The 21454-nt window shown below is 33.3% G+C and overlaps 1 protein-coding gene across 3 annotated transcripts in view; it reads right to left on the reverse strand.

The window, feature by feature from the left end:
* Nucleotides 1-3692, reverse strand: part of LOC143202452 (uncharacterized) — an 81921-nt gene extending 78229 nt beyond the window's left edge. For all 3 annotated transcript variants that reach the window (XR_013007169.1, XM_076414004.1, XM_076413996.1), the window contains exon 1: nucleotides 3510-3692. The gene's annotated coding sequence lies outside the window, so the exon portion shown is untranslated. The remainder of the gene's footprint in view (nucleotides 1-3509) is intronic.
* Nucleotides 3693-21454: the final 17762 nt, after the last annotated feature.

Here is a 21454-nt window from a genome sequence, read left to right on the forward strand (position 1 = left end):
AAAGTTAAATGTTTAAATGTTTCATTTGTTTACCGTATTTTCACGAGTTGTAGTTTATTAACATATATCTAGAGGTTTGTTGATGCTGTTAGTCGAACTTCGTGCTATGCTAAGACTGCTGTGTTGTCTGCCTGTGTCTAAACGATTTTGTTGTCACAATACATGCTCAGCCGCAATCAGGATTTGGAAGATCTATTTCATTTACTCATAATGTAATCAGTATATGTTCAGTCAATATACATATTTTTTGCTGTTGGAACAAAAAAGAAAAGTCAGTTTCTGTTTGATTAATTAAAAGATAATGGAAAGAATGATAGCAAAATTAAGTGCTGCTATGCGAAAACTAGTTAAATTAATGTGTTTGAAGAATTAAAACAAAAACAGAAAAAATGCCTGTATATTAGTTTGGTTTTATTAACAACTGTTTAACATTTGGATCAAAAGAGAGATCAATTTTGATGTAGTTCATGTCTTCGACATGGTTGGTCGTGGGAAAAACAAGTGAAAACTTCAAGATATTTAACCGAGACAATGTACTGAATTCTAAAACAGTAAAAATATTTAAAGTCAAAAACAAGTCTGCTTAGCAATGAAAGAAATTAAAGCAAGTATATTATAAGATAGTACATTGGGGTCATTTTTTAACTACTGACAACGTGTGACATATTTGGTAATTTCAGTATTGCAACCATAGCAAAAAACTCACTGGACATATATATGTGTAGGAGTAAATATTTTGCCATTGTGTTTACATATAATTAAACTGAAATATACTAATGATCTTGATACGAAAGTGCGTTCCTTGAAAATCTTGAAACATATGTATTGGTTAACTAGATGAAAATCTAAATAATTTATGTATAAGAACTGACTTGACTGACTGATTTTTTGTTTCTGAGAAAAGTAATATAGATATAATATAAAATAAGTAATATACGTCCTTTCCAGAATAAAGCTCTAAGAAGTAATATCGTACAGGCTACTCTACTCGATAAATTCCAGGTCTAACAAAAAATCTTTTTGTTTATTTAAATTTGAACCAAGCCTTTCTTACCGGACCTTTCTTTTGAAGTTCGCAAACAGCCAGTTACCACAAGCGTTCACATATGGACTATACGGTAGGTGGCAAAACAATTGAAAACTCAATTCGTTTTTTAATCATCATTTTCATTGACTTATTAGAAGAGAAGAAAATAGGTTCCTTAGTTACTCGAAGCATTACTTAGTGTACTTACACTGGGTATACCATGGAAATTCGGGTGGAAACTGTGCTATTCATAAGATCATTAAAAGAAAAACTGAAGAACAAAAGTAGAGACGATTCTCAAACATTATCTCTTAAGGAGGGAGGTGTTATATCACGCGATTGTTACGGTCATGATTGCGAAGATTGTGTATTTCAAGGAAAGAGATGGTACCTTTATATTAAGACTGAATAGTGCGATAAATGAGACCTCTAGACCTAGGAGTTTGGTTTATATTAGAATGCATTTAAAAACATCGTTTAAACATCGTTGTGTATCGCTTTTCAAGAAGTCACTACTTCTTTTCGTAAAATATTTTTTAAAATTATTTATAACAATTATATATGACATTTTTAGAGAAAATAATATGGACACTACATAATATATTATATTTTGTTGCATATTGGCAATATTGCTTGCTGTCTTGTCAAATCTTGTAGGTTGGTTGTACTGTTGCGATAGCCGCGGGTTCGAATCTCGCTGAAGCATGGTCGTAAATGTAGGTTTATGATTGTTTAAAATTTGTGATTGTTCTAGGCAAGAGTGTAAAATCCGACAAGGAAAATGATCCCAGTCACGCCGGTAACCAGTCTGGGTAAGACCGGATGTCTTCTGGGATGATTTCTAAAGTTGGTTACTCGCCAATTGGTAGGCTTAATGCTGAGGACCGTGGTTCGGAGCCCACGTTAAACTTTAGGTCCAGTCCAGATAAACCCATAGTTCGTAAAAGGAGACTGTGTGTGGAAATATTTTACTGTATGATACGCTTTCTTCTATACTTATGTTTGAATTATTACGTAATATTTCATTTTCAGCATACACAGAACATAGTTTAAGAGGAATCAGCGAATAGGAATAGTGAGCTAATTGTGCCTAAACAACAGAACATTACAGCAGCAGAAGTGACAGAAGAACTCAACATTCACTTAAGTAATACTGTATCGCTAAAAAAGTACGATGGCAAGGATGGGGTCAAAAACCCCTTTATAATAGAAACCAACGCAAAGTAGCGAAAGAAGTGGTTCCAGGATCATAAAACCTCGATAAAACAAGCGATGGGTGTATTCAAATATTCAGCTGGCCCCTCCATTCACATTACTGGACGGATTACTAATGGCGATTGAATATTTCGACATTATCAATGATGGTTAGCATATTGCTAGCATATACTGACATATTTCAAGATGATAATGGACACATATACAAAGCCAAAAAGTTCAGACTTGGTTTGAAGAACATCAGTATATCAACAAACACCTTCCTTGGCCAGCACAACCATCAGATCTCAACAGAATTCAACTTTTTTGAATGAAATTCAGAATTTTCATTTTTAACATTATTGAAACAGTTGGCGGATGTTTCGGTATAAAAATGGGACAACATTCCGCTGGAAACTACTCAGACACTATGCCAAAAATAATATTAATAAATAAATATTGTGTATATGTATTCATATTATTTTGTCCACACTTTATGACCATTGAGAGTAATTCTAAAAATATTATAAAATATATATATAATATAAAAATATAAACTATTATATACTAATATATTATATACCAATATAATATATTATATACCATTTTAGGAACATATTAGGAAACATACCTATTGGGAACAAAGAAATGGTACTTACGTTACAAATCTAACTTTATTCTGGAAACTACACACAACAATAATAGAAATAAAGAGCGACAACACCAATTTCGAAGTTGTAAAATGGCTCCATGAATGGTTTTGCTAAAAGGATAGTTTTTTTGGAATAGTACCCATAAACTGCCTGAAAAATCGACAAGACGTTTAGAATCAAATGGTCAATACTTTGAATAAATAACCTTTTTCATTTTCTTGAAAATTATGCAGTTTTTTTAAAACCGGTAATGACGTTCCGTATATTGGTATATTAGGAAACATACATATAAAGAACTGGTACTTACGTTGCAAATCAAACTTAACTCCGGAAACCACACACAACAATCACTGTCGACAATAATATAAATAAAGAGCAACAGCGCTAATCTCAAAGAAGTTGTAAAATGACTCGATGAATGGTTTTGTTTAAAGGACAGTTTTTTTGGAATAGTATCCATAAACTGCCTGAAAGATGGACAAGATGTATAGAATCAAATGGCCAATACTTTGAATAAATAATCTTTTTCATCTTCTTGAAAATGATGTAGTTTTCTTTTGAAAAACTGGTAATGACGTTCCGTATATTGGTATATTAGGAAACATACATATTGGAAACAAAGAAATTTTACTTACGTTGTAAATCAAACTTAATTCTGGAAACCACACACAACAATCACTTTCAACAACGATATAAAAAAAGAGCGACAGCGCAATATAGCCGCACAATTCAACCCGCGTTAAACTGATCGGACGAAATCGCGATCGCAACGCGAGGAACGACGAACGGTGCCGTCTGTGGCCGCGTGGAGAGAGGAGAGTAAAAGTTTTTCGTGGTGTTGCCGCCGCTCTATGGGCTCGGCACGGTAGGGTCCGCGTTTGGCGGAAATAATACTTCCGTTCCTCTGGAACGATAGTGCGCGTTGAAACGAAACCGGGAAAGTTGCAGCCGCTTTTCACCGACCGACCGGGATCAATTTGGGGAGTCGGTTTCGGTGGAAACGAGCGAGGCGTGACGTTATAATGACGTCGACGTTGTGGTAGTTAACCATGCAAGCTTTTCGAGATTCGTTCGCAAACAAGTACGGTACAATACTGTTCGGTAGGAGAGTTGTCTCGTTTTTTTAACCGATTAACATAATTAGTCATTTCAATAAAGAAAACTGTATGATTCTTATATTCCGTTATATTCGGTCTACTGCATAAGAAGCAACCCAATATCAACCTGAAACCAAAAAACTTGAAAGAGTTAGGCACACAGGCAGAAATGCTGTAGGCTATATTTAGTATAATTAGTAAACAGATAAATCAAAATATTAAAGTATATAAACGGAGATGCTTCGAAATATATGTAAGTAAATTAAGCCTGGAATCAAACAAAGATTACCCTCTATGGGAAGCAACTCCTACCGCCTATTAAAAATGAATTATTCGCAGAACATTTAGCTAACATATTCCAACCCAATGATATAGAATTTCCAATAAATATAAATTCTGTTTATCAGCTCGAGGTAGCAGTAAATCTGAAAAGGTTCCTGGAATTGATGATATATCATGTCGGTTATTGAAAGGGCGATTGAATATTATATATTCAATGTCTGTATGAGACTGACGCATGTCCCGAAGTGTCTTAAAGTTGCTTGAATAATTGTGCTTGTACTTGTAAAAACCTGACAAATTGACAGAACAAGTTGAATCTCACGGGCCTATTTCGCTGGTGCTTGCCGTTGGAATCATATATTTTCAAAAGAAAATTTCTCATGAAAAGAGTCTCGCATGACGGGGCTCTCCCAACACTTAAACCTATTTCGGCTGGAGTTCTACAGGGAAGTGCCTTGAGACCACTCCTATATCCGCTATATACTGCTGGAATATCAACAGAACAGAAGAAACAGTACTTGGAACATTTGCCGACGATACAGTTATCGTGGCAAAAAATGGATCAAGGAGTCAACAAGTTCTACAAATGGACTAGAGACTGGAAAATACAGCTTAAAAGCTCCAAATCTGCCCACGTTAATTTTGCGTTGCGGCGAAATGACAAAAACCTAATTATATTATTTGACGGATGCCCGATTCCTCAAGCAGAATGAGATAAATACCTCGGCACACATCTAGATGGCAGACTAAATTGGAAACATCATGTTACACAAAAAGCAGAGCGGATTAGACTTAAAGTCAAGCAACTGTTCTGGTTAGTCAGAAGATACTTTCAATCTAACCTAAAATTAAAGAGATTGCAATGAAAAGATTGAATGAAAGAATTCTTTGCAAAAAACCATCGCAATGTTGCCTCATTAACTTTGAGATTTAGTTCAGTTTGGCTTTGACATACAACAAAATTCTGATCTAAATAAAATAAATGAACAAAAATGTTGTCAAATATATTTTATCTTAACATTATAGTATATCTAAAACTACAGTTAATTATACATCTACAATAGTTTATAGGTTAGAGTTACAACGTCTTATCACTATTCAAAAATTTGGCATTCCCCTGTGAACCGGCGACTTTGACAGGCTCATTCGTTTACTTGTTCGAACTAATCAGACAGCATTGCGTCTCTTTCTAACTATAATAAAATGAGAAGGAAAATATTGTCTGATTCTAAAAATAATTTACAAATTGCGACAGGCAATACATTAAACATCTTGATGACGTATATATATATATATATATATATATATATATATATATATATATATATATATATATATATATATATATATATAGTATTATATATCAATAATGTCATATAACTCATTTTTGTAATATATTAATATACATGTCTATCAAACTATTGCTGATATATTGTGGTGGTTAACCATGCAAGCTTTTCAGTATTTGTTCAGAAACAATTACGGCGCAACACCATTCGGTAGGAGCGTTGTATCGTGTTACGTCTGATTTATTTAGCCAATTAACTTAATTAGTAATTTATTAAGGTAAGTAGAGAATATTAACCATAAATCATCATAAGGTGATAGAGAGCAAAACTCAATAGGTGTTTCTGGAGAAAGTGCCACAGCGTCCAATATCGAGATGGTACTGTGATTGTCATTCTAGTAATTTGATAGGATAGTTCCTATGCATTACAGATACCTGTAAATAAAATTTTTTGTTGTGAAGACATTTGATCGGTTCTTAAACAGATTTTACCAAACACATGTATCAAAAATCCGCAAATGCGGTAATAACAAACCCATCCGTCTCACTCATTCACCATTCAGGTAGTTTTTAAAAGAGATGGCCGGATAGTTAGAGCCGTATTACATAATACCTCCATTCTAAAGAAATGGCCACAGAGATGTATGTCATCGTTATGCCGTCTGAACAGCTTACAGTTGTTGTAAAAATTGTTTATGAGCTTTGATTCTACTTTAGCTGCTAGTTTATCTTTCAAGATCTTCGAAACGGCAAATTTTGGCGACTCCAGATTTCAACAGTTTCAGCTCAGAACTACAATAATCCGTATTTGGTGACCCTTCACCCTGAACTGCAAAAATCTGTTCAAATTTCCATATAGATCATGTTAATTCACAGCAACTTCAGTCCGCTTTTGGTGGTCTTACACCTTGAGCTGTGATACATATGCCGGAAATTCACAAACTAAGGGTGTTTTCTAAAGCTTGAATGTTTTTTACTTGGAATATTTTATAGCTAGAGTGGCCGCTGAGCACCTTCAATACACATTTTGTGACCTTACAGCTTCAACTGCGATACTTTGCCCGAATTCTGCTTAACTACACTAAGAAGAGCTTCTAGCAATTGCGGAACCAACGTCAACGCCACTCCTAAGTCAACCCGTCTTCTTTCTTTAATAGTTGATTTGATGATCCCTCGGAAAACTTACCGACTGCGCCAGTTATAATTTTGTGTAAAAATAATAAACAAAAAAACTATTATTTTAATTAAAAACTTTTTATTTTACGGAAATAAGATGCTACTGATTAAACGATGATACAAAGTGACACGGGGAGTTCTTATCTATTAGAAAACAGACACGCCTATCTCACTCGTTCACTGTTCAGGTAATTTGTGAAACACATGGCCGGATAATCAGTGCCGTATTACATAACATACATCACAAAATATTTATTGTTTATCCTTGGAAGCTCCATTTTACTGGAACAAGATTTCCTAATTTATACTAGACATTTTAAAAATATTCAAGGGATGTAAAAGTGAGGTGTGCAATCTAAAAATAGAATAGATATATGATCTATTTTTATAATAGAGATTTTTCTCGTTATATATTTGTAAATAGACATTTTGTATCACATATTATTTGATATTAAATCGTTTGATACTTGACTTGAAATTTCTTTAAGACTTGGACGGCAACATTTTGGTAATCAGCTGGTCCTCACATTCACATCACTGATCAGATTACTGCTACATTTTATAAATTTTGTTGTTTAAGCGTTAATTCTTTTTATGGCTGTCAATTATATTAGTTGATGAAAGTAGAGAATTTGTTTATTAAATTGATCAAATTTGAGCAGGCCATAGTGAACAATTGCTTTCCCATCCCTCAAATATTTGATACTACCTTTATAATGAAACCATATTTTTCTCTAGAACCCATAAGGTATAAGGTGTATTAAAGTGTCAGTGTTGAGTATTTCGTAAGAGTGTCAGTGCATTCCAATGTACGATTTATTATTAGGTCTAAGCAATGGGCTGAGTTAGATGTTAGATTAGGTTTATAGAAGATAACAGGTGGGGCAAAAGACCCGCTATGGTTTTGGTTATGTGATGTTTAACTCATTTTCGCTTTAACCATTGTGTTGTGTAGACGTCCATATTTTATTATGGATAAAATATGCCACAAGAGCGAACAGAAATTATGACAATATTTATTGAAAATGATCGTTCCATTATCGCCAATCAGCTGAAATTGCGTAAAAATTTTCCTAATCGGCCAGTGCCTCACAAAACCACAATTAATCGTTACATGCAAATTTTCGATATACAGTACGACAGCGGACATGCCTCGTCCTGGAACACAACGGTCGTCTCGTAATGCTGAAAATCTGGCTCTGGTGCGAGATAGTGTTGCCGAGTCTCGAGAAACATCAATTCGGAGATGTGGTTCCCAGTTACACATTTCTGCAAGCACTTTAGGGTGAACTTTGGAAATTGATTTGAAAATGTTCCCCTACAATATTCAATTAGTTAAAAATTACTACCGAGAGATCCTGATCAACGAGTTAAGTACAGTAATGCTATCCTAGGGCTGTCTGATGAAACTGAAAATTTTCGTCTGAATTTATAATGAGGGATGGAGCCTATTTTCAGTGACCAAACAGAACAGTCGGTTTTGGGGAACACAGAATCCTCAATTAATTCATGAAACATCATTGCATGCACTAAAAACAACTGTGTGGTGTGATATTCATGCAAAAAACATCATTGGTCCCTATTTTGTTGCAGTTAGTGTTACTGCTGAACAGTACCAAGGCATGATTCGTAAACTGCTTATACCTGAAATGGAAGCGCAAGGACTAGGGGACATGTGGTTTCAGCAAGAAGGGACCACAGCATACACAGCTCGTTCAACAATTCAATTATTAAATGACGTCTTTTCCACGAAGACTAATTTCGCGAAGTGGCGATTTTAAAATCAAAAGTTTATATGAATAAGCCCCAAACGATTCAACATCTTAAAGACAATATTCGTCACGAAATTGAAAAAATTCATCCTCAGATGTTGCAGGATGATGAAAAATGCCTTAAAAAGAGCCGAAAGTTGCATAGCGAATCACGGCCACCGATATCACGAGCCGATTTGATTTTTCAATCATAACGAATAAAAAAAAATCTAAAGACCAGGTATACTTTTTATGAAAACAAAATTTACTTATCTTACTTGAGCAAAGTTATGGGCGATCAAAATATTAGCGGGACTTTTGCCCCACGTTGTCTTTCACTCAGGAGATCACTGCAGTGATGTTCTATAAGTTATGTAATATAACTCACCAGTCAGGAAAAACCGAATTTACTTTTTATTTTTTTTGACTCAACCTTATATTTACATTATCGACAAATCCATATATGGTCCGCCCTATACCTACTAAGTTTTCCGAAACTAATCAAGCATAAACAAAATGAAAGATGTAAACATTGTGGTGTTTATTTTTATCTATTCAAAAACCTTGGGGTTGTTAAAAGTAGGGGTGTATAGTCTAATAATAGGATAGAATATGTACCCCCTTGATAAACTAGGCATATTTTCCTTAAATGTTTTATTTTTAAAGTGACGAAAATTCTACAATTAGTTTTCTGGTAACATCAATTGAATTGTATTAGCTTAATAATTAGCACTGTTGGTTTAAATAAGAATAGCATTTTCAATTAATATCAACCCTTAATAAATCTTAATAAAGTATATAATAATATAGATAATAAAGCCTATATTTTCAGTTTAGATTTATTTTCCATTGCATATGATAGTTATCAAGTTATTAACTATTCGACCGAAAACGACTATGGCCTGTTCAATAATTAACTACGTTTTACTATCCACTGTTTCAATAGCTACTTGCGGTACGACTGATTTTGTTACTATTTACTATCGGCGGTTTCAGTCGTGTACTTTTAGTTACTGTTTTTGGTTCTACTAGTTTCATTCGACTGATTTTTAAGGTTCTGGCTCTGTCGTTCTAGCCACGACCTTGACAAAAATGTTCCCTATTAATGCTTACGTAGATTTATCTGTAATATTTATATTTAATATATATTTTATGATTTTTTTGTAGTTTACTTGTAAATAACAATATATTGTATATTAATATAGCAGCATTTTGAAACGATATTTTTCAAGATTGTTAATGTAATGGGTAAAAGGATTAAAATTATGAATGATAAATAGTAAAATACTTTTGAGTGTTTTTATGGTAATAATAGGTAATATTTCGATTAGTCTCTCGAATTTTATTAAAAACTATTTCTCTTAAATAATAAAAAAAACATTTACTTTATTTAAATGTTCTAGTAGTTATTGTGCGATCATGTTTAATTATGTTATGGAATAGTTTTTTTTTCTATGATTAACTATATGTTTAATTTTTATTTAGTATTTATGGTTTTTGTACATCTTTAGTTTTTAGATTTTGTTTAAGTTCTATTGTATTGTTTATATTTATTATAGTATATTATTTAAAAATAGCAATTAACCTATTAAAATACGATAAAATGATTTGAGGGGTATTATTCTATTCCATAGGAAAATTCCATTCCTTTTTACAAATCCACAAAACATTCAAATATAAAAGTAATTCAGTAATTATTGTCTTCCTTTTCTTTTTTAAAGTTAGTACGTGAAGGAATATTTACATCTCCGTATGGCTTATACTACCGTTGGAAAATATAAGTCCATATAAAATTAACTGCTCCAAGCAATTATCTCCGTTCTTTCCCCTCTCACAATTTATACAGGAAAGGGTTCGTACATCTTCGTCTGACATCATGAATTAAACAAAACCGAACCGTGCACTTGACTTAAAATAATAATTACTATTTTAAGTTGCTAGTTTTTTGACTATCGACTGTTTCGATTGTGTTTAGTCGATAGTTCCCAACACTAGTTTTTGGTTACTCTGAATCCTAAAATTCTGTCTTTATTTTTATCATAAGGCGATACACTTTTCGACAATTTAGGTAACTATATTAAACTATTAAACTATTATAACTGTTATAGTAATCATATTAAACGAGTTATTACATTAAAATATTTATGAGACATATTTCTTACCTAATATTTATTTACTAGCACACTCAAAAAATTGTTCTTTTTGACAGCGAGGCTTGTGGTAAGAATCTTGAAGGTCTCTTTGAAACATTCAACAGTAGTCTACTGTCATTCAGAGGTCTCATTTTGTTTGGGATATTTTTTCCAATTCTTTAAGGTCCTGGTGAAATCGCTCAACTTACTCTTCATTTACTGTCCTCTTCCAAATTGTCCGGACGATAGTCGAGGTGTTTTAAACTCATTAGGTAACCTAAAGCTTGAAATACTTTTGGTATTCTTTTGACGATTTGTTTATAATTAGTCTTTATGATTGCCTAAGAATTTCTTTATGGCGCCCTGAAAAGCAATCCACCATTCTTTTTGAAGATCTGTTATAGTTGTGATGAATTGTGGGTGGTAGTTATAAGCCGGCTAATATCTGGTCCGACGAAAACACCTTCCTTCACCTTGTAAATGCCCTGGAAACTTTTAATCTAAAAAGAAGCTGCCAAATTAGAAAATAATTTTACAAATTGCTTCATCCATCCCAACTCTTAGACAACTAAGAATACTATTATAGTTCGTTTGCTTTGATTCGCTTCGATCTTCTGAGTTCCTGCATATTGTCCAGTAGCTGTATTGGTTCCACGTGATTTAGCAACCTTATTTCATATTTTAGGGCGATAACTTCGTGTGTTCATTTGATTCCGAGATCATGGTGCAGCTCTTCGTTGGTTACGTAGTGATAAGCATTGATAATTAAAAGTAGAATTTTATTTTGACTGCTTTGGATTACTAGTTGGTTTGATGCCACGTCCTCGCCTGGCCCTTGTGCCTCTTAACGGTGTTACCGATTACGGGCCCCTCCTTACTAACAGTAAGAAGTAACAGTTAAGGTTATTGGATCAGCTGATAGGGTGGGGTTTAGTGGGTAGCCCAGAGGCAGTCTCCACATAACCAGTCCAACTAGCCTATTCCTGCGGGTCTCCCACCAGGTATCCGTAACAGGATTCCCCTCCCCGGTTTCAGGCTAAAAAAAGATCTTGTTGCTATTTATACTTTTTTTATAGTCTTAGGCAAATATGTATCTTTAGCCACCACAACTGTGGCGTCGACAAATGCTCCAAGTACTGTGTCTTTTGTTGTTGGTCTACAGGAATGGAAAACTAAAAAGCGCAGTTGTGAAGCGAAACTTTTTTCTGCTTCTTTTTGATTGATCTATGAAAAACACTACTGTGCTATATTGTATTGGATCGTAGCAAAGAATCCTGACTTCCTTGAATTTATTCCATTTTATTTTCGTCTTCGCCATACCAGAATACATAGGAATCTATTGAAAATATTCAAACAGTTTTTTGTTGTAACATCTATGTTATATTGTTAGCCATTAATTTATTTAATGTTGTTTGTATAATAATAATTAATAAAGTTATGTAACTTACTCCCATAATATACTAATTTATATCGCCCATAAAACTATACGAGTTTCTTTTTGTGGTAAAATATGACTATAATGACTATAAACAAAATGAAAGTTTCGACTTATTATTAATACCGGATAATGTTCTCAATTTATATCAAAACCGAAACAGAAATAGCCGCTATATCATTTTGCAAAGATAATAATTCTATATTTAAAGGAGAACATTGCTTTCTAATGGTATAATCAGATCGCTCGATATATATAAGACAAAATATTATATATAATTGCGTATCGAATGATTCGTTCTCCGGTGTCAATTAAAGTGCTTGTATAATAATCAAAAAAATAATAAAACGTTCGGTTAATTGCCGTTGGAGTTAACGAGCTGGCAATATTTTTCTACTCTATAAGTTTATTTATGAATTTTTATCATAGTTTTATAGACAAGTGATACATAACAGTAAAAGTTTAAATTAGGTTATATATTTCAATATTTTGGTTTAAAAATCCCAAAAAATTACTATTAACATAAAAAATATGTATTAAGTTGTTGCTTGTGTTTTAAGCAGCGATACCTATTGGCGAAAATGCAAAATATCAATGAATATAACTGCTAAACAATATAACTTTAATATCAGTGTCAAGGAATTGCATTTAAGACAATGAACTACAAAATTTATTGGACCAAAATTCAGTTCAGACTCTCATAGATTTTAGCAGTTGAAGAATTAAATGTTTCCAGACCTATGCTATGAAAATAGTCAAAAAACGGGAAACAGCTACAATACGAACTGACTTGTTTCTGATCAGTATAACCCAATGATAAAATATTTTTATTGAAATGTGTCTTTCCAAGTTTCAATGGCATTGGCGAATTAAATGTCAGGAAAATAAGCCTTCACTAGGACAAAATCCACATCGTACAGGATTTGACTCGGGGGTCTTTGGATAAGATCGAGCTTGGATCCAAAGTCTGGCCGAAAATGGTCTTTAGGGACAAGGAGAATTTATAGCAAACCATGTCAACCCACATGAGGTACATCCTATGGTAATGCTTCCACAAAAACCGTTTGCTATGGTGACATCATTGTCCCGTTATTTTTTAAAATTAATGTTAATGTATTTTTTTAATATATTTTAAAGTCTCTTTTTATAAACTGAGATTTATCTGGACTGGACCTACAGTTTAACGTGGGCTCCGAACCACGGTCTGCAGCATTAAGCCTACGGACTGGTGAGTGACCAACTTTAGAAATCATCCCAGAAGGCATCCGGTCTAACCCAGCCTGGTTACTGTGGTGACGGGGATCATTTTCCTTGTCGGATTTTACACTCTTGGCTAGGACAATCACAAACATAAATTTACAACCATGCCCCAGCGGGACTCGTACCCATGGCTATCGCAACAGCAGAAGGACCGTTTTACCACTGCGCCACCAAGCCCTGCTTAATGTTAGTGTTAATGAGGTCACTAAACTGCGTTATAATGGAATCAGATTTTTTTGTTCATCTTCTTATTTGATTCTCATCTGTATGTCTATTTTTAAAATACATAAAGGGTGCAAAATGTAGGGGTGTGCAATCTAATAATAGAAAGGATATATGATCTATTTATATTAAAATTTGTCTTTATGATGTGTATATTGTATAAAATATATTATAGTATTTAGAATCAAATTGTCTGATGATTCACAATTTTTTGTATTAATAATGTCACAGTATATTTATGAAGTTCATTGGGAAGGAAAATTCACTCAAAATGCCATTTCAAATCGTCTCAAAACTATAGACTTCATTGCTTGTTATGCACGAATGAAGACTTTTCTGTAGCGTATTGTGATTGCCGATGAAGTCATGACTTGACTACGATAAACCCTACCGCCAAATGTGGAATTTATAGTTATAAATATAAATTCTTGCTGTCCATCTAGTGAGATTAACAAAGTGTAGTGTATTAGGAGCTGTTAAAATAGAATGAAGCTGTTCTGAAGATGTCTACCGAGGTCAAGTGAATGACGTATAGTTGCAAAAACTATACGTAGCAATTGTACGCAGTATATGAGATTAACGCTCGGCCATGCGTTGCAAGAACTGTCATTTCAATTTGTTGGCTTTATTAAGAACAGTATAAAATATTGCTCCTTAAAATATATTATTAGTTATTGATTTTTTCATGTTTTGGGCTTAATTTAAATTCAGCGACAAAAATGACAGTGTCTTTTAAAACTATCCAAGAATAGGCTAATTTTTAGATAATTCTTTGATAATCAAAGTGGTTCTTATTGAAACTTTACATAGTGATAACGGTAGGACTGTTTATGAAAGTATTCACAAATTTAATAAAGTATGATTGTGACTAAAATTGTTTTGTATCCTTCCTACAGGTATAATGACCATTTCTATTTCAGTACTGGTATTACACGTATCAGTTGCTTCGAAAATAATAAATAGTAATGATGGAGTTTCTATATGGATATTGTTCGACTTCACTACATTACACTAGATGAAATAATTTAAGACTCCCTTTTTTACTGGGGTCTCTCTTCATGTCTATTTGCAATTGTCTTGATTTGACTTGAGTGACAGTCGGTATCTGAACGTCTCGGCGTAAGTAATCGGTTCTGTAGTACCTAAGTGCATCTACAATACTTCTCAGGACTGGATTTCAGAATCAGAAAATATTTTCCTTCTCATTTTGTTGTAGTTAAAAAGAGACATAATGCTGTGCTGATAAGTTCGAACGTGAAAGCGAACTAGTAGTCAAAGTAGTCTGGTTATCAAATGTATGCAAAATTATTCAAAATCATAATTATAATTACTACATGTTATAAACCAGCAGACATTATTTTAGCACTTTGGTTATTTTTTGGGGAAAACAATAGTTAGTCTGGGTCATAAACTGACTGAGTCCTTAATAAGTTATTTTGAAAAGGAACGAGATAATGGAGGGCCTCTTTTACCCGTAAATTACGTTAGAGAGGTGATATTAAATATTATAAGTTGCTGCAATTTTATTGAAAATGCTTTATGCGTATTGCTGCTGCGTTGATTAACATCGAACATCGCTTACAAAATGTAAAACAATATGTCAGATTCAATCAAGAAAACCCGTCTACGTACAAAGTGGGTGACGAATCTTGACCATCGCCAACTACAAGCACGCAAACTACTTTTTTGAGATAAACATAATATAATAAAATTATTTTAGAGAAAATTGTTAGTCAGAAAAGTATATATAAAAGAGATACCCCTTCTTATGGGGCATAGCTTTTAAATGGTGTAAAAATAACCCTCGAAGAGGTCTAATAGAACTACCAGATATTGCTTTAAAAATATTTTTTTTTAAAGGCGCACAATAAAATCAAGGACTTTTTGTATCTCGATGAAATTTGGATATTTTAAAATTGTTCATTTGGGCACTATTGGTAAGACAGTAACAAAAGAAGTGTAAAAACAACAAAAACTGTTGGAAAAAGGTAAAAGTTACAATAGTGTTTGGTTAGGTTTTATTGGTCATAATATTTATTAATAATTAATTGCAGATATGTTGTTATTCATGCAAGAAATAAGAATGGTTTGATTCCCGGTGCTGAATTAGTGTCTTCCTTCAAATGAAAGGGCGACTACCATGGATAAATCAACCATAACATGTTTTTGTTATGTTTTGAAAATCAATCGTTAAAGAAGATGAAGAAACCATCATGGCTTTCAAAACACGAATTAGGTTTCGAACTTTTTTTTAGAAATAAGCCCAAAAAAGATATACACGCAGTAGATCAGGTGGCTGAACTATACGGCCACATAATATTATGATTTCCTCCCTATCACTGTATATTCAACACCATCGAGTTGAAAAGGGGGGTAGCAAAGAATTATTATAATAGACATGCTGATCGGGACGGATATTCCATCAAGAACTGTTTGGTTATGTAGAAGCAAGTATTATCGACTATAACACCTTGGGTTTGGATGGACTCGATAAGATATGTAGAGGAAAAAATTGATAAATGGTGGAATCGCGAACATGTTTTAGATATATTGGAAATTAACAGTTTAGTGATTAGATAGTGACTCAAAAAGTGACAGTGACTAAAGGAAACTTTCAGTTATAGTATAACTGTAGAAAATGGTAGTGTGGGGTTGTGAAAAATTTGTGTGCGTAGATATGATTATAATTGCTCAGAGCTGAACATGACTATTAGGAGGAGAGGATATATACTAACTGTTTTGTAGATGTGGTAAATGCATTATTCAGAATTCAGTGATTAATTTTATCAAAACTGGTGTATACAGTTAGTGTGCACATTAACATTAACAGAAACAAAATTGTTAGAAACTATATCAGATTCACCTAGCCCAATCGCGGGCCCTAGTGATTAAGAAAAAAATGTAATGCCACGGGAGTCAAGCCCTGTTCTTAACAGGAATCGGAAATTTAGATCAGATGAGGATCCCAAATACAAATCTTGGCGCCCACAGCTGGCGTTAGGTCCAAATTTTCCAAAACAATTTGTTTTAACCCTACTGATGAAAGGCTGAAAACAATATCGGAACACGGAATAGGTATCGGGATGGATAACAATTAATGGTGCATCGGAATCTCTGACATTTAACGAAATTAACCATGGAAATTGCTTTGGAGGGATGTATAAAGTACTCTTGAAAATACTTGAATGATCTATTTAAGTCAATGACCAATCTTTAAGTTGATAATTACATTTTCTTTATAAAATAATAATCCCCATGGAATTTTAACTTAACTCTGAAGTAGAAATAAAAAATACAGTGATATCAAGATGACTTGACAAGGAAACACACCATTGAAGGAAACTCTAATGAAAGTAGCATATATTAATTTGATATATAATGTTAATTAGGTGGATTAGACCTCGAAAAAGCGCACCAAAAAAGAAGTCAATATAGATATAATAGAATAACTTTAACCTACAAACAACTGTGTTCTGAATTGTAGATTTAAGTCCTGAGATATGCATTAGATTTACTATAATGTTAAAATAAACTATATATATTTGATAACATTTTTGTTTCATTATTTTTTTACTAGAATTTTGTTGTATGTTAATAGCCAAACCGAACTAAAACTCAAAGTTGATGCGGCAACAATGCGACGTCTTGACGTCACAAATTTCGATGGCGTATGTACAAAATAACTTTGAGTAGACTATATATTATTATCACTTCGCGAAACATCTGTATAATTGAATTCGTCATATCCATATAGGTTTTATAACTTGCTCTTCTCTCTTCTCAATTCTTTTCTGTTATTCTAACATGTATCTTTCAGTAAAGTTTTGTATTATTTCGAGATACTTGGTGTTATTACCATATGGATATGGAACTGCGAGTGCACGGATTTACTTTGGTTAATTTTGTGTATAATGAAACCATTATAAATATTTTTACATTTAGTAATAATCGTACTTATCAATATTTTACTGCACTGAATAGAAAAAATCCAAACATTTTAAATCCTATTCATATATTCTATTTCATAATTACTTAATGGAACTAGAACGTGCGTTTTAAGCGGTCTACCATTAAATTAGGGTAAAAACAACTGAAATTTGAGGCAGCAAATACCCGCATAACATGGGTGCGGTCTACAGGATATCTCGATGCGGATGGACACACGACATGAAAGAGTATTTTCATGAAGGGTCCGTATGTGTCGTTTTACAACCCGTAGCTTTCATGATTGTTTTGGATGCATCTAATTAACCTAATGAAAACGTAACAAACTCATCGGAGTGTAATATGTTAAGTAAATAAAGATTTAATCTTAAAAACACGGATTTATTTATGTAGGACAATGTAGGATACACGCGTATTTACGTGGTGTTCTATTTTTTATTCTGTAATATGAGGGAAGTTTGATAAGTCAGTGAATTTTTGAATTTTTCGCACAGTAGATTTAAATGCATTATTGTTGCCTTCCATTGGCATCTATTAATAGATTACTTTTTTTCTTTTTTTTTGTTCTGGCCTAAAAATCAGGCGGTGGAATGCATGACGCATACGCATAAGTTGGACCGGGTTATGTGAGACTGCCTCTGGGTTTACCAATACACTAAACCGAAACCGCCTTACAGTTCACCCCTGTGGATCACTACTGCTACTGCATTAAATTTGGGGATATGGCACCCGCTGATCGGGCAGCCGTTATTGGGCACGAGGGCCCGGCGATTCTATTGATTCGCGAACCTGAGTTAACATATAACTGGGTACTGTTGTATGGGGGCAAAAGTTATGACTATAGCGACGGATGAGGTCGTTTCAGCCTGGAAAAGGGGGGGAGCTTGGCAGTGACGCGGTGCTAAGCTCCCAGCATGTCGACCAGCTAGCGAACAAGCGCGTTTTCAGAAGAACTTGAGCTGAGTTGTTATTTGTGGAATGATTGAGATATGAAGTGCTTGATTTCTGGAGTGTCAGTTTCCCTATGAATTTGATTATTTCTGACAAACCATGGAGCGTTAAATATTCTCCTGAGGAGCTTATTTTGGAAAACTTGAAGCCGTTTGACCTGGTTGGGTTTAACAAACTTGAAGTAGACATTAGATCCGTAGAGGAGTATTAATAGTATTAATAGTATTAATAGACTACTGGAATAATTTGAACAAGCTGTGACAGTTAGTTTGTGTTTGTTAACCACTGATACAACTATTTGAGAGATTGTCTACACTATCTCTCATTTTTTAAAGTTCGAAAAATGTAATTTTCATGTGGCGGTTAAACATTAAACAACAACAACAACAACAAACAACAACAAACAACACAGCGGTTAATCAACAAACAGTCCATGGTAAATATCCATAAATTTGTTTACGATCTTATAAACCATCTAGCATACTCTCTAGATTTGACTATCTACTGTGCCAGACCTGTGCCAAGAAATGCCTATCAAAGAGGTAATCACTGAAACAACCGCCTATTTTGATGGCCTTGAGAAAACGTTTTATTTTGAAGGAACAAAAATATAGGAAAATGCTGGACTAAATATATTGGGTTAAAAGGAGAATGTTGGAAACACATTTTTTGTAGGCTGTAGGCAAACATTTCCTTGTATTATTATTTTTGTATTTTTCGTGCATTACTTATTTAGCGAATTCTGAAAAAGTAGTTATTACAGAAATTCTAATATATTTTACTTCTAAGATGGATTCTTTGTTGAATAAAATATGTTTACAAATAACATGTGATGTACACGTAAAAAGCTTAGATTAACTTTTCACATTTAATGTTTAAAAATTATATTTCAAATTATTTAATATATTTTCATATGTATATATTTCATTATTGTATAATATGCGATGAAAGTTTTATCAATTATTCAGGAATATTTTTACTGGTTATTTAATTACTCAACTTTGTAAATAACATTTAGTTAACCGTGCCTCCGCCATTAAGACAGAATATAAATATTATTATAATAAAATTGTATGTAGGTTTTAAAACTATTTAAGAATTATTGTTTATTGCCTCCATTTTGAACGTTAACATTTTTGTACATCATACCAAGAAATATTAATGAAAACCGAGAGACTAGAACCCCTCCGTCCGTTGTGTATTCAAAGAAATTTTAAAATATTAACATCCATTAACAATTATAATGCTTTGTGTTATAATGTGATTTTAATAAATAAATAAAATCGATAATTCGACTTATCAAGCATCGAAACAAAACAAATATCTAGATAAGCAAATAACGAAACAGTGTACAAGATAAGATTAGATTTTAAAATAAAGATCGATTTTCTTAATGGACTCAATTTTTTTTATTACTCTTCGTGAGTCCACAATCTGCCCTATTGGCAATAAGTATTTCTTCTGTCTATATTATATATACATGGCATGTAGAAAATCACTTCATTAAGCAATCTTCTATATAAAATATTATCTTAATTAATTAGTCTTATTCTAAAGCTTATTCTAAAGTCTACATATGATCAGTAATCAGATCAGGTGGTGTTAAACGTTTTAGTCTACGTATCATATTTAGCTAATTAGCGAGTACATTGGGATGCACCGACACTCTTTCGAAGTACTTCACACAAACACGTTGAATTACACTCGTTATAGGTTCTAGAGGAATATCGCGTTGTATCACTTTATTTGAAATATAGTACGGAGCATCAACAATGGCACGCAACACCTTATTTTGGAATCGTTGAATGATGGATATATTAGATTTGCTAGCGGTACCCCATAGTTGAATTCCATATGTCCAAATGGGCTTGAGTATAGACTCATACAGCAACACCTTGTTATCTAATGATAACTTGGATTTGCGCCCAATGAGCCAATACATTTGATATAATTTTAGTCCCAGTTGTTTCCGTTTATAGAGTATGTGCTTTTTCCAGGTTAGGCGTCGTTCTAAGTGCATACCAAGATATTTAACATGCTCTGCTTGGGGGAGTTGACGATGATTGATATTCATTGGTGGACATGTTCTTCTACGCACGGTAAACGTTATATGCGTGGATTTTGTTTCATTGGCTTTAATGCGCCATGTCTTCAACCATAATTGTATTTGCTCAGGTGGGTTGGTAGGTTTATTGATCCTGTGACTGGATCTTCAAGGGATGCTAAGATTGCTGTATCGTCTGCATATGTTGCATAAGTAGTTATTTTGTGATGGGCAGATCAGCCGTATACAGAAGATACAGTACTGGGTCCAGTACACAACCTTGCGGAACTCTTGAATATATGGGATTTAATTCGGTATGTTCATCGACTTGATTTACAATAAAATGTCTGTCAGTGAGATACGATTTTAGTAGCTGATAGTCCGGATGAGGGAGAAGTTTCTTTAGTTTAACCTGCAAGCCCGTATGCCATACTTTGTCAAAAGCCTGAGATTTGTCTAGGAAAGCAGCCGAACAATATCTTTTGGCATTTAGGTCAGCGTTTATTTTGTTTACAAGTCTATGCACTTGTTCTATAGTCCCATGCTTATTGCGAAAGCCAAACTGATGTTCTGGAATAATTTTTCTTTTTTCTATTATATAGTTTAGTTTTTTTATGTATAATTTCTCGAAAACTTTCGAGATTTTCGGTAATAAACTTATAGGTCGGTAGGAGGTCACATCTTCTGGTATTTTTCCTGGTTTAAGTTTCATTAATACTTTAGCTACTTTCCAGATACTAGGGAAGTAATTAATTCTTAGCATAGCATTAAATATAAATATTAATAGTTTCATACCCTTTTCTGATAGTTCTTTTAAAATTTTTCCAGTAATTAAGTCACAACTAGGAGCTTTTTTAATATTAATCTCTCTCATTATTGTATGTTTAACTTTTTTGACCGTTAATTTCTCGTACGGTAAATCCATTTGAAATGGCGAATCTAGGAAGCTAGTAATTTTATTTTCATCATCTTTATGTAGCTGAGACTGGAAAGGTTT

Source organism: Rhynchophorus ferrugineus, unplaced genomic scaffold (assembly GCF_030347505.1).
Source record: "Rhynchophorus ferrugineus isolate W39M unplaced genomic scaffold, kcgeb_rfMv2 rfM1, whole genome shotgun sequence".
Taxonomy (NCBI): domain Eukaryota; kingdom Metazoa; phylum Arthropoda; class Insecta; order Coleoptera; family Curculionidae; genus Rhynchophorus; species Rhynchophorus ferrugineus.